At 44.6% G+C, this 17,451-nt stretch overlaps 1 protein-coding gene and 1 pseudogene across 4 annotated transcripts in view; both read right to left on the bottom strand.

Moving 5' to 3' along the window:
* SVIL (supervillin) overlaps positions 1-17,451 on the bottom strand; it is a 278,811-nt gene that overhangs the window by 184,144 nt on the left and 77,216 nt on the right. The gene's annotated exons all lie outside the window — the stretch shown is intronic.
* LOC129558646 (large ribosomal subunit protein uL11 pseudogene) lies at positions 6,367-6,956 on the bottom strand (annotated as a pseudogene).

Here is a 17,451-nt window from a genome sequence, read left to right as displayed (position 1 = left end):
AGTTTAGATGCTGCGTGGTTGCACTTCTACAACATTCCCTGAAAGGTAACTGTGCAGATGTGGAGGACGTAGCAGAGGCTGGCGCTGGGGTCACAGGGCTGTGAGAGCAGCATGAACGGTTCTTCCCCTGTGCTACCAACTGCATCAAACCCAGTACCCTGGTGATCATGTTATTTTATTCACAGTTTTGCCAGATATTACCACTGGGGGTGAATGGGTCTAAAGTATACAGAGCTCTCCTCTCTCTCTGTAGTAATTCTTATAAGCACATCTGAATCTATTATCTCAAAATTAAAAGTCTAAACATTTTTTAAAAATCTACTTCAAAAGAAACTTCCAAATGCAACCCATTTATAACTGGGTTACTGACCACAATTGTACTCTGAGTAAATATAAATGGATTTGCCTGTCATCAATGCCACCCTAAGATCATGGCATCTGGTCCCATCACTTCATGGGAAATAGATGGGGAAACAGTGGAAACAGCGTCAGACTTTATTTTTTTGGGCTCCAAAATCACTGCGGATGCTGATTGCAGCCAGGAAATTAAAAGACGCTTACTCCCTGGAAGGAAAGTTATGACCAACCTAGATAGCACATTAAAAAGCAGAGACATTACTTCGCCAACGAAGGTCCATCTAGTCAAGGCTATGGTTTTTCCAGTGGTCATGTATGGATGTGAGAGTTGGACTGTGAAGAAAGCTGATCGCCGAAGAATTGATGCTTTTGAACTGTGGTGCTGGAGAAGACTCTTGAGAGTCCCTTGGACTGCAAGGAGATCCAACCAGTCCATCCTAAAGGAGATCAGTCCTGAGTGTTCACTGGAAGGACTGATGCTAAAGCTGAAACTTCAATACTTTGGCCACCTCATGCGAAGAGTTGCTGCTGCTGCTGTGTCACTTCAGTCGTGTCCGACTCTGTGTGACCCCATAGACAGAAGCCCACCAGGGTCCCCCGTCCCTGGGATTCTCCAGGCAGGAACACTGGAGTGGGTTGCCATTTCCTTCTCCAATGTGTGCAAGTGAAAAGTGAAAGTGAAGTCGCTCAGTCGTGTCTGACCCTTAGCGACCCCACGGACTACATAGAGCCTACCAGGCTCCTCCATCCATGGGATTTTCTAGGCAAGAGTACTGGAGTGGCTTGCCATTGCCTTCTCCGTGCGAAGAGTTGACTCACTGGAAAAGACTCTGATGCTGGGAGGGATTGGGGGCAGGAGGAGAAGAGGACTACAGAGAATGAGATGACTGGATGGCATCACCAACTCTATGGAGGTGGGTTTCAGTGAACTCCGGGAGTTGGTGATAGACAGGGAGGCCTGGCGTGCTGTGATTCATGGGGTCGCAAAGAGTTGGACACGAAGGAGCGACTGGACTGAACTGAATGCTACCCTAAGAAATTCAAATTGGAAATGTTACTTTTCCCTTACAAGATGGAAAGTCATAGCCCTAAGTAAAATATTTCATACAGAAGAAGAAATGGAAAGCATTGCTTTCCAACTGAGCATGTTTATATGGCAGGTTGTCTGGATACTGAAAAGAGCATCTCTAATTCCTGGGGCCTATCTAATAAACAACAGGATACCTCCCCTTCATTTTCAGCAGTTCAATCCACTGCTCAACATGATTTTCAAAACCTGATCAACCATTGAGAAACAAGAAAACTCTTCAGAGAGGGAGGCAACCCGGCCATCTCAAAATTTCATCCCACTACAAACACAGAAAATAGGTTTTTAGAGTCAAGAGTTCTATAGTCTTGGAGGTATCATTCTTGAAAAGAAAAGGACAAGATCAAAGTCTAGCCTTCTGCATGGTGGGACAGGACGTCTGAGGGTCCTTCAGTGCTCTTTACCCTCTCAGATGCCAGAACGTGAAACTTAGATCCAAACACCCTGAATGACCCTCCTGAGAGCCAAACTAACTCGTGCTGGACTTTTGTGTTAGAAAGGATCAGCTCTGGGGAAGCCACGTAATGCAGGTATAAGATGAAGCTTGTCATTGAACAAGCTTGTTAGTTCACTGAACGAGGGCTGCCCGAGCCCAGAATATGCATGCTCCTCCCTCTCTCATCTCCAGCCCCCCAAGTTCCTCCAGCCCACCTCCACCTTCAAGCCGGTGCACACCTTATTTCTCCCTTCCTCACCACTCATCTTCCACAACCACTGTCTCCTCCCCCCACCCAACCCCAGTCCCTCCCCCATCGGGTTTACAACGGGATTCTAGCTCCCTCCACATCCCAGGGACTGCTCCCCAACCATGGGCCCTCCTGGTGGACCTGGCCTCTATAGGGCGTCAGACATCCACTGCCCATTTCCACAGCCACCAAATCTCTGTTCCTCCCAGAGTGAGTTCTGTAACCCCCTCAGCAGAATTCCTGATGGCGCTGATTCCCTGGAGTTCAGAAAACCAGGATATGAGACAGGAGACAAATGATGCTATGCTCCTCCCCTCCCATCGTGACCCTGGCTCCTGCTTTCCTGGCTGATCACAGCCTCAGCACTGGACCCTCCCTTCCAGCCAGGACCACATCCTGCTGCCAGGAGCTCAGCCTGCCTTCCTGCTTCTAGTTCCTCAACTGCCTCTTGTCAGAACTCCTGCAAGAGCCTCCAGCTGCATTTCCCTCCTCAAACTTATCCTCTTCATTCCTTCCAGAATGTGTTTTAAGCAGCCTGACTGACTGCATCACTCTGGGGGGAAATCTCCCAACTCGCCCCACCAGCAGATCTCAGCACGGACTTGGCTCGTGGTGTCTCCCTGGGCAGCCAGTTACTTCTCCTGGATGGAGGCTCATGTGACAAGTTCTGTGAATTCGAGGTTCTTGAAGAGTAAATGTAAGCATGTCCCCACAAAAGACTCACTTTCACCCTCCTGTAGATATTCATCAGGAGGAGGGGAAAGGGATCAGGTTACACATAAATCCTGGGGCAATTGCACTTGACTTACAAGAAGACTTTGAGAGTCCCTTGGACTGCATGGAGATCAAACCAGTCAATCCTAAAGGAAATCAACCCTGAATATTCACTGGAAGGACTGATGCTGAAGCTGAAGCTCCAATCCTTTGGCCACCTGATGGCTAAGAGTCTACTCATTGGGAAAGACCCTGATCCTGGGAAAGATCGAGGGCAAGAGGAAAAGGGAGTGACAGAGGATGAGATGGTTGGATGGCATCACCAACTCAAAGAACATGAGTTTGAGCAAACTCAGGGAGACAGTGAAGGACAGGGAAGCCTGGCATGCTGCAGCCCATGGGGTCACAAAGAGTCAGACACAGCTGAGCGACTGAACAGCGACAACAGAGATGATCTCATGGACCAAGATCTGCGGTGACTTACTTTGACGGATGTGTGGCTGATAGCTGTGTGATTCGAAAGGATTGCCATGTCTCATTTTATGACCAACTTCACATCTGGATACATCCAGGATCCTGTGACATGTGCATACAACATCCGTGTGCTGGTGACAAACAGGGGGTTGAGAGTGGCTGGCCTGGTGGGTAATTCCAAAGTCCCTACTGTGACTCGGTCCCTCCCGCCTCTTCAGTCATATGTCCCAGCACCCCTCTACCCCAGAGGTGACCACCAGAAACCACACTGACTGGGGTTGCTGGTTCCTGGCTGGTCTCAGAATGCCTTCCCTTCCTTGTCACTTAGAAAATCCCTCATTATCCTTTAAGGCTCAGCTGACTCTACATCTCGATGAGCCCTTCCTAACATGCTCTGTGAATTCCAGCTTCTAGACTGCTCATGTCCAAAGGGCAGGGGCCCCATCTGTCTCTGCATCCATGGAATCCAGCAGTGTCCATCATTCCCTACACATAATAAATGTCTGTGACATGCCTTTAGGTCTCTTTCTAATTTTAATTCAGCGACATGCTCCTCTTTTTTTTCCAGGAGTAACCAATCGATACTGACTGTCCCTCTGGAGTTAGAAAGTGACAAAGTGGCTCCTCACTTTATAAGCAGGGAATGAAGTAGGTGGAGCCAGCTCATAGGCTTTTGGGCAGAAGCCTCACTGTCCTGTTTTCCCTCCACGAAGCACCTATTTCTGAAGAGAGGAGGACGTCAGAATTTCAGCCAGAACTATCAGTGCGCAGAAAGCAAAACAGAGTTCTCCGCCTGACCGCTCCTGCCTTCTGCAAAGTTCCGCTTTCTAAATGGCGATGAACTTGAGCAATCAAGAGAAGTATTTGTTTAAGCCACTCCTTTCCAGGGGTTGAAAACACTAAGCATCAGGGTCTGAAGTCTGTCCTCATTTCTGCAGTGATGGGACCAACCTTGGAATCACTTTCTTTTTCTCCAAATAACTTGAGAACCAGACTTGGAATCACTTTCTTTTTCTCTTTCTTCATAAACTTGGGATTTCGACATCTGCGAGTAAAGACCAAAACATACCTCGTCATCTCTTAACACCTACACTAATACGCCCCCATGACTCTGGGCTTGGGCTGCCTGGACCATGGACAAATAAATTTTACTGTAGGTAGATTTTAAAAAAGCAAAAAGGTTTTTTTTTTTTTTTTTGGTTAACAGTATTTTTCAACCAATAAAGCACCCTCTCCCAGTTAGTCTAAATCAATCAATCAATGTCTGTCTGTCTCTCTCTCTCTCCCTCTCAAAGCTCAGGGAGAGCTTCACTGGTTTGGAGGACAATATTTCAAGCTCCAAGGTCATGTGTAGGTCACTGGCTTGGAACACCAGATGAGCAAGCCAAGCCCTCTCTCCCAGGCTGCAGCTTCAAGAACGATGGGTGTGGAGTAACACACAGCAGGAGCAGAACTGCTGGCCTCATGGTCCAGATGAAATGTGAGTTTGCTGGGAGAGAGGGGGAGGCCTGGCCCCTGTTTTATGAGTCCTGGCTGTGGGCACACAGCCTCTTACAGGGCTGGACCAGCATTGCATTCCTGGACACCGCACTCAGAGTCTTGAGAGTAATTGGAGATGTACAGAGTGTGACCTACTCTATTTCAGCTGCTATAGATTTAAAAGTATGGGATCGTTGTCGATTCATCGCATGGCAGAAATGCAGAGGTGGCTTCTCAAGTGGGGACACTGGCTCAGAGGGATATGATACAGCAGTGCAGGGAGGCGCTTGTACATGAGAGAAGACCCAGGGGCGCTTTCTTTTTCATGAGGGGGCTGACATCACAAAGCGTAGCACCAAAAGGGGTTCCCTTGAGAAATATCATTTGACATCCCTTATATGTGAAGTCTAAAAAGAAATAAACAGATGAACTTACCAACAAAACAGAAAGAGACTCACAGACTTAGAGAACAAACTTATGGATGCCAGTGGGAGGGATGTGGGGAAGGGACAGTTAGGGAGTTTGGGACAGACATGAACACACTGCATATTTAAAATAGATAACCAACAAGGACCTACAGTACAGCACAGGGAACTGTGCTCAATGTTATGGGGCAGCCTGGATGGGAGTTTGGGGAAGAATGGATCATGTGTATGTATGGCTGAGTCACCTGAAATAATCACAACGTTGTTAATCGGCTATATCCCAATACAAAATCAAAAATCAAAAAACGGGGTGGGGGGGCGGTAATTTCCTTGGCCGACTCCAAACAACAAGAGAGAATAGACAGCCCTGATTTCTGCATGAAAACACGATGTCCCTGTGGTCCTCCTTGGGGTGCTGTGTAAGAGTCCAGCTCTGCACCAGGTTACAGAGGAGAAGAGGGAGCAACATCCAGACCCCAGAGATGCACTGAGGACACAGAGAACTGGGGCTGCTTGCTCTGTAACCACGGCTCCTGGCCCCTTCACACCCTGAAACCCCACGCGGCCCGAGTAGGGGGCACGGTGCGAAGGCGCTCCCCACCACTGGGTTTCCATCATCACGATCATTCTCCTTCTCCTCCAGAAACACAACTCTAAGTGATGGCTGCACACTTGGGCCAACCCACAGAAGCCTAATAAACCTGTAATAAAGCGGAACCACAGTACAATAATTCTATAAAGCTGAACCACTACGCATTGTAGCTTCAAGTGTGTCTACGGCTCCCTCTGGAGATCCTGGCAGCACAAGTGGTGGCGACTTCCTACCCTAAGGGTAATGCAGACACAGTTGATTTGGGGGCTAGGGTGACAGCTTTGAGGAGGAGGGCACTGTCTGGACGTCTAAGTGTGGGAGAACAGGGTGTGGGGGTAGGGTCAGCTGAGCAGTCAACATGGGGGCAGGGCTGGGCGGGGGTTGGGGGATGCATGCGAGTTCAGGAGGAGGAATTTCTGGGATAGGCTGACGATGCTAAAAACTGAAAAGTTTCAAGAAAAGAAAACAAGGGAACGATATGGAGATCCATTGATTCAGTTCTGAAACAGATTTCACTTTCTTTTTTTTGGTTGTCAAATGATCCTTTTTCTTTTTCCTTTGTAGTTCTTAACTAGCTGGGCACTCCACTGCACCACTGTTGATATCATCTATAATGTCATGAGGGTGGTGACCATCAACATTGCAGCCCACAGACTGGGCAGTCCCCAGGCTCTCTTTAATCGTTCCAGAAAGTTCTCTAGCTAGAGACCGATGCCGCATCTGCCGGGCAATGTTGATGATTTCATCAAAAGTGATGTTTCCACTGTGCTTAATGTTTTTCTGCTTCTTTCTGTCCCTTGGTGGTTCCTTAAGGGCTTTGATGATCAGGGCAGAAGCAGAAGGTACCACCTCAATCTGGGCTTGTCTGTTCTGAATGGTCAGTTTCACTGTAATGCTCAGACCCTTCCAATCACCAGTTGCCTTGGCTATGTCATCACCGACCTTTTTTGGAGACAGACCGAGAGGGCCGATCTTGGGTGCCAGGGCAGACGTGGCACCGACTTCCCCACCGGTGCACCTCAGGTACACGACTTTGATCTCGTTGGGGTAGAACTTAGGCAGCATGGTGGAGGCAGCTGGTGTCAGATGAACCCAGATTCGGGACGACCGAAGAAAGTTGCACCTTTGCTTCCTCTGAGCCGAAAGCCAGAATTCACTTTCTGATTGTTCTCATTTCACAGTCTCAGGTAACAACTTGGTCTCAGTCCAGAGGCCAGAGAATTGCTGGTCTAGGTTGACCCCAAGGTCCGGTTTGGTTCTAAAAACCTGAGATTCTGTGACTCTGAGGCAAAGCACTGTCTCATAGTCACCAGAGAAAACTGGAGAGAATTATGAGAAAGAAGAGTGTAATACAGATGGTGGAAAGGGATCCAAGGAGAGATCAAGTGGGTCAGCACCAGGCGTTCTGGAGTGAGAAGTATTTATGAGACAGCAAGACAGGAAATAAAAACCCTGGATCACACCTCAGCTCTCTCAAACAGGGACTCGGTCTAGAGCGGACAATCCCTTCAAAGACCCCAAAGTCATCTGCTGGACTTGTTATACCAGCGTGGACTCCTTAGTAGCATGCATGGGGAAAACTCCCTTCGGAGGGTCTATTAGAAATGTCTGGTAACCTCTTCTGTGGGATGGAACGCACATACCGCATCAGAGCGAAGAGAGAACATGTTGGCAGATACATCCTCAAAGGATGATGCTTATTTAGGAGTTCTTCCAGGTTCTCCCAAGTCCTTAGCATGGCCCACATTCCCACCTCGGTGCCCTGGGGATGTGAATTCCACCAGGACAGAGATTTTTGTCTGTTGTGTAGACGATTTCATTTCTGGTACCCCGGAACAGTGCCTCACTCACTTCAGTCACTTAGTCATGTCTGACTCTTTGTGACCCCACGGACTGCAACACACCAGGCTTCTCTGTCCATCACCAACTGAATGGCAAACCACTTCAGTATTCTTGCCTTGAGAACCCCATGAACAGTATGAAAAAAACAGTGCCCAACTGGTAAAGAATCCTCCTGCAATGTGGGAGACCTGGGTTCAATCCCTGGGTTGGGAAGATCCCCTGGAAAAGGGAAAGGCTACCCACTCCAGTATTCTAGCCTGGAGAATTCCACGGACTAGTCCATGGGGTCACAAAGAGTTGGACATGACTGAGTGACTTTCACTTTCAAGACACAGTAAAAGCTCAATAAATGTTTGTTGGAGGAAAGGGATGAATAATATCCATTTTACAGGGAAAGTACCAGACAGAGTTTTTTATAAAGTAAAAAAGTTTTTTCGTTACCCCTCACTGCTCCCCCCGCAGTCCTTAGTCTGTGATTACAGTCCTGCTCACTTCAGCAAGACAGTTTCACAAGCCTGAATTAGTTCACCTCCTTTCCACATACCAAAATCTTTGGGGAAGAGTTTCCTTATTAGATGAGGCCTGATTTCCCTGCAGGGCTTCCTGGCAAAGGCCTCAGTGCATTCTGATCTTTTAGCATCACTTATGCAAATCCATGGCACCTGGACTCCCCGCACCGGGAGGCCTGGCTTGCAGGCCTTTTTGTAAGCTAATTGCATGGTGAGCCCTGAAGACGGGATTGCTTTCCGGAGTCACACTCCTAACAGGGCCCTCCCTAAATATTTTCTGCTGATGGCCAAGTGGGCAAGCTTGGCCTTTTTCTCCCTAGAAACATGATCCTGCTTTCTATACCAACAAGTATTATTTCAAATCCCCAGTGGGCAGTCCAGGATATGAAAATTACAGTAATCTAATCTTGCAGAGGAAGACGCATGAATCATCATTACATGGTCTGACAAAGAGCTAAGTGATTAATCCCAGGCTGCACAGAGGCTGGGGTCCACAGCCATGGCTTCCTGGGGTCTACAAACCAAACAAGTGGACCCACCCAGCAAACATCAGAGAGGCGACAGCATGGTGTTCATCCCAAGGGCACACGGTGGAAGTCTCATCATTGTTTGGAAAATTCTGTGACTGAGGGGCCAGAGGAGCTGCAACTTGGGGCTCAAAACTCGTGTCTTATTTTCTAATTCCAGTGTCAACTGCTTAGGCGCGGAGGTTTAATTTTAAGTAGAAACTGGGAGGTTTGTGGAATAATGGCTTCTCAGCAAGTGGCTGGAAACCCCAATGGTCTCCAGGGAAAACAAAAGACTATGCCCAGGACAAGACAGGCCACCAACCAGGATGTACTCTGCACCACATCACAGGAAACTACCTCGCTGAAGGAAGGTCCTGACCTTGTCCTGAAACTTTCAGAAAGAACACTGGAGCTCCCAGCTTTCACCCAGAAACCGCAGCCCCAACGCCCTGGGAAACTTGGTCAGGGCGCCTACAGCAGCCCTGAACCATCACTCCACTTTCTTCCCCCCGCCCCAACTTTTTCTCTTACACAGCTGTGTTCAATTTTCTGTCCTTGGGGTTTTTAAAGGAACATTTATTCTAGGGCCAGGATTCTCCAGTTTTATGGTTATACAACTCCCTCCCAGGGCCAAAGAATGTTTGAAAAGCCTAAACCCGGCAGAGAGAGTTAGTAATAGTATCCAAATGAAAGTGAAAAGTCCAGACTTGTTCCAATTTCGATTGAACCGCTTACTTGATTATAATGTACCTTCTGTTTGCCCTTCAAGACGCTTGCTACCTGTTTTCAAATCAGACTACAAGTAGTGTGTATATATGTCTGTGTGCATGCGTGTCTTTGTCTCTGTGTGTGTCTATGAGGGCATGTGTGTGTCTCTGTGTATGTTTGTGTGTGTCTGGGGCCAGGTAAGGTACAGAGAAGTCCAAAAGTGTATTTGTATTCTTCCACAGTTACTGTTTCCTGCTTGATGGTAAATTTTACTTGAAATGAGACAGTCATCATAAATTGGATTGAATAAAAGATCACAAAGAATGATGCCTGAAGGATTTTTATGGACTTGTTTATTTTTCCTGCAGAGAAAGCCAGAATAGGTTTTTGGTAGTAGGACAGCAGTTTTTTTTTTGTTTTTTTTTTAAAAAAACCCCAGTTTTTACTTAAACAGTCAAACTAGTGGCATTGTTAGCTAAAATGCCCAAAGCTAAGTACATTATCAACGTTCAAAAAGCAGAGACCACTCCCCTCACCAAACAGAGACACACATATCCCAACCCCACCAAGAAAAGAGCACAAGGCCCCTACCAGCCTGTGAAATGCTAACGAGGCTTCTAAATGCAGCCAAATGGGGTAATCTCAGAAAATCTAAAAGTTCTTACCTGGCTTCTCCTCTCTTCCTGTTACCTAGAGTCCCAAACCTCAGAGAAATCTGCCCAAAGTCTCGGTCTACACAGGTTCACGAACATCCTTTTTTTTTTGGCCCCCTGGAGTCTCCCAAGGGCCAGCTGCCGGCTTCATACACACCCCACCTCCCTGATCTGACGGACAAAACAAAGTTCAGGCTCCCGGGCTGAGGTCTGTGACATAGCACACACCACCCACATGAGAGGTCTGGCTGCAGCCCAAGGCAAACAAGACGATTTTGAGAAACAAAGTTATTTGCACAGACCCACCCTTGCGTAGAGAAAATGGAATCAGTTTTCCTCCATGGATGGATCTGAAATGCTGTCGGTAGCACCTGCTAAATGTAGTTCGGTCCCCTGCAAATGATTACAAGACACCTGGACACTAACCTTGAGACCTGAGCATGATGAGGGACCAGGGCGGACTGCTCTCAGGGGCCGCGGTGAGCGGAGCACACCAAGACTTTCTCTTTTGACCACCTTCTCTCGCTCTTTTAAGATCAAGATAATCAACAGTACCCTTTAGCCCGGCCTTGTAGGCAAAATGACAGGTTAAGGTTCAAATGATTCCTTCCAGATAACCAGACTCTAATTGTCCCATAAGTGGAAGTTAGCAGAGATCTCTAAACCCAGGGCAGAGGACAGCTGAAAAAAAAACAAAACAAAACAGATTCTGGACTCATGGTTTCCTTGAACCTGGTGATTTCCTCAAGTAGGGTAAACTCCTGATAGTGATTTCTCATAATAATTAAAAACCCTGTGGATCTGTGCTTGAGAACAAAGATGCTTCTTTCAGAAGAAGATTGTTTTCATGAAAGTAACCCTGAAAAATTCTTCCCTCAAAATCCCTAAACTGCACGCCCTGTACATGCACAAGGAAATACAACCAAACAACAATAACCACATCAAAATAAGTTTTCAAACCACACATACAAGGAAAAAATCCTTACAAGAAGGCTTTTAGCAGAGCTTGAAAAACCAGCGTATTTTCTCATATCATGCCAAGCCAGTTAGGAAACACTGGGTTTTAAAACTAAGGTTTTATGATTGGCCACTTACATTCCATATAAGAAAAGGCAGAAATGTGAGCTGAGAGAGGTCAGATACAACTTTAAAAATCCGACTTACCAAATTGTGCAGGGCTGCGCGTGCACACACACACACACACACACACTCCTTGCAAAAGAGAAAACAAACACCACTTGGGCTCATCCAAAATGCACAGTCTTTAATCATGGTCTCAAGACATGACATCTGCCCAAAACATCCAAAGTGCTTAACAGCCTAAGGAATAGTCCAAGTTCTCAAGAGAAGGTTGTTACTTGAAGGACCATGTGTCTTAAACAATTGCTTTCACACAATCTAAATGAATAAAGCAGCACTGGGGAAAGAATGCACTGATGCAAATGGTAAAGCCCACGGTTCATACACCTTTGAGGCTTTCTAGCTGCTAGTGATTTGTGTATAAGGATGACCTGCCTGGAAATGCACTTGTTATTCACCCTCAAAAGTCCAGCTGCCCATGTGGCATTCCTATAAATAGGCTTATGAAACTGTACCAAACTCAGGCATTCCTAGGTGCCCCTTTTGAGAAAATCACCCTGTTCCCTCCACCTCACTTAAGGATTGGCTGTAGTCTTGGGAGCCCCAACGCTGGGATCCACTAATGTCTGAAGAGCTGTGAGGCAGTGATGTAGGCACAGCCAGGACTTTGCTCTAAAAACACCTACATGGCTTCTGTTAACAAAAGCTTGTAGGATGTCTTTTCTTTTTAATCTGATTTCAAATGAAGATTATTTGTTTTTAACGTTCTTACTTTTTTATTGAAGTACAGTTGATTGACCATGTTAGGTTAGTTTCTCGTTACAGCAAAGTGATTCAGTTATACATATACATATATCTATTCTTTTTCAGATTCTTTTCCATTATAGGTTATTTTAAAGATATTGAATATCGTTTCCTGTGCTATACAGTGGAGCCTTGTTGGTTATCTATTTTATATACAGTAGTTTGTACCTGTTAATCTCTAATTTGCAATTTATCCCAACCCCTTTTCCCCTTTGGTAACCATAAGTTTGTTTTGTCTGTGAGTCTATTTCTCTTTGCAAATAAGTTTCTTTGTATCATTTTTTTAGATTCCACATATAAGTGATATCATATGATATTTGTCTTTGACTTACTTCACTTCATATGATATTCTCTAGGGCCATCCATGTTGCTGCAAATAGCAATATTTCATTCTTTTTTATGGCAGAATAATATTCTGTTGTATATATGTACCACATCTTCTTTATCCATTCCTCTGTCGGCGAACATTTAGGTTGTTTTCATGTCTTGGCAAATTGTAAATAGTGCTGCTATGAACAATAGGATGCTTGTATCTTTTCCCAGGAGAGTTTTTGTCTTTTCCAGATATATGCCCAGAAATTGGAGTGTTCAATCATACAGTAGCTCTTGTTGTTGCTCAGTTGCTCTATTTTCAGTTTTTTAAGGAACTTTCACACTGCTTTCCAAAGTGACTGTACTGATTTACATTCCCACCAACAGTGATGGGGAGTTCCCTTTTCTCCACACCTTCTCCAGCTCAAATAAAAGATCTTTTAAACCATTCAACCTAAACTTCAAAAAAATCATGTCAATAAAATCCTTCTCTCAGCTTTCTCCCAATCAAAATAATAAAAGAAAATCAAAATCATCAGAGGACAGAGTACAAAGTCTGAGGGACCCTTCTCTGGACTCCAGCCCAGCACCATCCTCCTGCCTCACCTCCACCTACAATGGGCAGTGTCCCAGATACAGGAATTACACCCCTAAGTGTTGGCCCCATGGAAGAGATGACCTTTAACCCTACCAGCACTTGGTGTTTCAGCCAAGCAGGAAATGATCCAGGAGCAATTTCCCTCAGAGTGTGGCTCATCAGAATCTCTAGAAACAGCTCCCTCACTGCTTCCACTGCTTTTCTGCATACCCTTTCTCAATCTACTCTGGTCTGGGGTCCCCACCTCTGAACTACCATCATCCTGGTCACCTGGGCTTGAGGACCCCGCCCTCTCCCACTTCCTGCCTCCCTGGCTGGCTGCCTCTCCTCTACCCCATCCCACCCTGAGCCTCATTAACAAACACTTTCTCTGAGTTGTCATCCTTTCAGATGAACTTCAGTTTAGTTTAGTCGCTCAGCCATGTCCGACTCTTTGCGACCCCATGAATCATAGCACGCCAGGCGTCCCTGTCTATCACCAACTCCCAGAGTTCACTCAAACTCATGTCTATCGAGTCGGTGATGCCATCCAGCCAACTCATTCTCTGTCGTCCCCTTCTCCTCCTGCCCCCAATCCCTTCCAGCATCAGAGTCTTTTCCAATGAGTCAACTCTTTGCATGAGGTGGCCAAAGTATTGGAGCTTCAGCTTTAGCATCAGTCCTTTCAGTGAACACACAGGACTGATCTTTAGAATGGACTGGTTGGATCTCCTTGCAGTCTGAGGGACCCTCAAGAGTCTTCTCCAACACCACAGTTCAAAAGCATCAATTCTTCGGCGACTTGTTACCTAAATCCCACCTATAGTCAGAGTTGCTCCTCAGAATTCTGGTATCATATTCAACTATCTACTTAATACCTCTTTTGGATATTCAACAGGCACCTCAAATTTATATGTCCTATATGTCCCCAACAGAAATCTCAAGTCTCAAAGCTGGCCTTCCTCATGAACAAACAAACAAACGCAAAAAGAAAAACAAAGAAAACCCTCCTTCCCCCAGTCTTCCCTCTCCTCAGAAGTTGCCAGGATTTGGGAGTCACGCTTTCTGCCCTCCTAGTCCTCACTCCCCAAATCTCAACTATCACCAGTGTTGACAGCTGTACCTGGAAGAAACATTCTTTTTCCTTACATACAACAGCTTTATTGATATATAAATCACACCATACAATTCACCAGTTTAAAGTGTACTAGTCAATGGTTTTTAGTATATTCGTGGAACTGTACGACCATTATCAAATCAGTTTTCGACATTTTCATCACCCCCAAAGGAAACCACATACCCATCAGCAGTCACTCTCAATTTCCCCTACAACAATCCAGTCTTGGGCAGCCATTAATCTACTTTATGTCTATAGATTTGCCTGTTCTGGAAACTTCATATAAATGGAATCATATAATACACAGTCATTTGTGTCTGGTTTCTTTCAGTGAGTATATTTCCAATATTCATCTTTGTCATAGGTTGTATCAGTACTCCATTCCTCTTTATAGTCAAATAGCATCCTATCATATGAATATAAAACATTTTGTTTGTTCATCAGTTAATGGACATTTGGATTGTTTTCATTCTTTGGCAGTTGTGTATAATAAGATGCAAGCTATTATATATAGAATGGACAAACAACAGGATCCTACTGGATAGGACAGGGAACTATATTTAATATCTTGTGATAAACCATAATGGAAAAGAATATTATATGTATAACTGAATCTTTTTGCTTTTAGAAGAAATTAACCAAACATTGTAAATCAACTATACTTCAATAAAATTTAAAAAATAATACTGCTATGTTTTTATATAGAAATATGCTTTCATTTCTATTGGGCATACACCTAGGAGTGGATATGCTGGGTCATAAGGTAAAATCTATGTTTAACTATGTTAGGAACTGCCAAACTGCTTTCCAAAGCAGCTGCTTGGGAAAGATTCTGCATTCCTACGAGCCATGTATGAGAGTTCTAATTTCTCCATGTCCTCACCAACACTTGTTACTTTCCATCTTTCATAGAGGGTAGGAAGCAGTACGGAGAAGGCAATGGCAAGCCACTCCAGTACTCTTGCCTAGAAAATCCCATGGATGGAGGAGCCTGGTAGGCTGAAGTCCGTGGGGTCGCTAAGGGTCGGACACGACTGAGTGACTTCACTTTCACTTTTCACTTTCACACATTGGAGAAGGAAATGGCAACCCACTCCAGTGTTCTTGCCTGGAGAATCCCAGGGACGGGGGAGCCTGGTGGGCTTCCGTCTATGGGGTCACACAGAGTTGGACACGACTGAAGTGACTTAGCAGCAGTAGCAGCAGCAGGAAGCAGTATCTCCTTCTGGTTTCGATTTATATTTCTGTGATGGCTGGTGATATTGAAAGTTTTCTCATGTGCTTATTGGCCATTTATATGTCTTTGCCTGTTTCAGAGAGTTGCCCATTTTTGAAGTAGGTTATCTTTTCTATTCTTGAATTATAAGAGTTCTTATATATTCTAGATACAAGTATGTTATTAGGTTACATGATTTGCAAGTATTTTCTCTCATTCTGTAGGTTTTTACACTCTCTTGAGAGTATCTTTTAATCCCCAAAGTTTTTAATTTGGTTGAAATCCAACTTACCTAGTTTTCTTTTGTCACTTACGCTTTTGGTGTTGTGTCTTAAAAACTTAATTGCCTAGCCCAAGGTCATGAAGATTAACACTCATGTTGTTTTCTAAGAAGGATGCAGTTTTAGCTCTCACATTTAAAAATTTGATTCATTTTGAGACAATTTTTATACACAGTGTAAGGTAGGGTCCAACTTCATTCTTCTGTGTGTTGATCTTCAGTTGTCCTAGACTATTTGTGAAGACACTATCTTTCAATGAATTGTCTTGGCATGACTGTCAAAAATCAATTACCATAAATGTAGGAGTTTATTTCTAGTCTATCAGTTCTATTCCAAAAATTAATATGTCTATCCTTATGCCAGAACCACTGTCTTGAGTACTGTAGCTTTGTATTAAGTCTTGAAATCATGAAGGGTGAGTCTTCTAATTCTGCTTTTTTTTCAAGATTGTTTTAGCTATTCTGGGTCTCTTAAATTTCTCTATGAATTTTAGTGTCAGTTTGTTGATTTCTGCAAGAATTCATCTGAGATTTTGATAGAGACTGCATTGAATCTATAGATCAATTTAAGGAGTATTGTTGTTTTAATAATAGTAAGTCTTCTGATCTGTGGACATGGGAATTTTTTCCATTTATTTGGGACTTTAAATTTTGTTCATTATTTTGTAGCTTTATGAGCATGTTTTATATTTCTTTACATTTATTCCTAAGTTCAGGCACATCTTGTTCTATTGTGCTTTACTGTACTTTGCAGATACTGCAGGTTTTTTTTAATGCTAAGTGAAGGTTTGTGGCAACCCTTTGTGAACAAGTCTATCAGAACCATTTTTCCAATTGCATTTGCTCACAATGTCTCTGTGCCACATTTTGGTAATTCTTGCAGCATCTCAAACTTTTTCATATTATATTTGTTATTGTGATCTGTGACCTTTAATGTTACTATTGCAAAATGATGATGACTTGCTAAAGGCTCTGATGATGGTATTTTTTAGCAATAAAACAATTTTAAAACTAAGGCATGTACATTGTTCCATTAGACACAATGCTCTTGTATCCCACAACCTTTCTGAAGCTGATCTAGATCTCGGGTGGAAAGCTTTCAGTCCTTTACAATTAAGTATGAAGTTAGCTGTGGGGTTCTCACAGGTGCTTTTTTTAGGTTGAAGAAGTCTGCTTCGACTCTAGTTTGCTGTTGTTTGCTTTATTTAATCTTAAAGAGGTGTTAGAATTTGTGAACCAAATTAGTATGCACAACACATGTCCAAATTTCTCTGCATGAGACCGCTGTCGTCGTTGTTGTTCGTTTGCTAAGTCGTGTCCGACTTTGCAATCCCACAGACTGCAGCATGCCAGGCAGGTTCCTCTGTCCTCCACTGTCTCCTGGGGTTTGCCCAAATTCATGTCCATTGAATCCGTAATGCGATCTAACCTTCTCATCCTCTGCCTCATCCCCTTCTCCTTGTGCATGAGACAGGCCCCTGTGCAACTGTTTCCTCTGTGTTCACTCCCTGTACCATCGCCACAGCTCAATGCTGCTCCTCTTTATAGGTCTCTGCTTCAAAGCAGAGCTGGACCACCCTATTTCAAGTCCCTGCTCCACCACCGCCTCCTCCCTCCCCAGACACGTGTCACACAACTTTCAACACACTCAGCCATTATCCTTCATTGTGATCACACTTGCATAAGGTTTAGTATTTGCCAGCACGGATTCATTGTTTTAATCCTCACAACAACCTCACTAGGTAGATGTTATTATCACCATTTTATAGATGTCAACACTGAAAGAGAGGTTAAGTGTCCTGTTCAAGTTCATGCGGTTTGTAAGTGGCGTACTTAGGATTCAAACCCAGGCCCCTCACTCCTGAGACCATTCTCTTAAACATCTGCTATATTAACACGTATGTGTGGAATCTAAAAAATGGTACAGATGAACCCATTTGCAAAGCAGAAATAGAGACACAGATGTAGGGAACAAATGTACAGACACCAAGAGGGGAAGGAGTGGTGGAATGAATCGGGAGACTGGGACT

This window comes from Moschus berezovskii, chromosome 15 (genome assembly GCF_049115385.1).
Source record: "Moschus berezovskii isolate FMDL1 chromosome 15, NW_MosBer_1.0, whole genome shotgun sequence".
NCBI classification, from domain to species: Eukaryota; Metazoa; Chordata; class Mammalia; order Artiodactyla; family Moschidae; genus Moschus; species Moschus berezovskii.
Note: the sequence above shows the minus strand (reverse complement) of the source record. Positions and strands in the feature narration are given on the sequence as shown.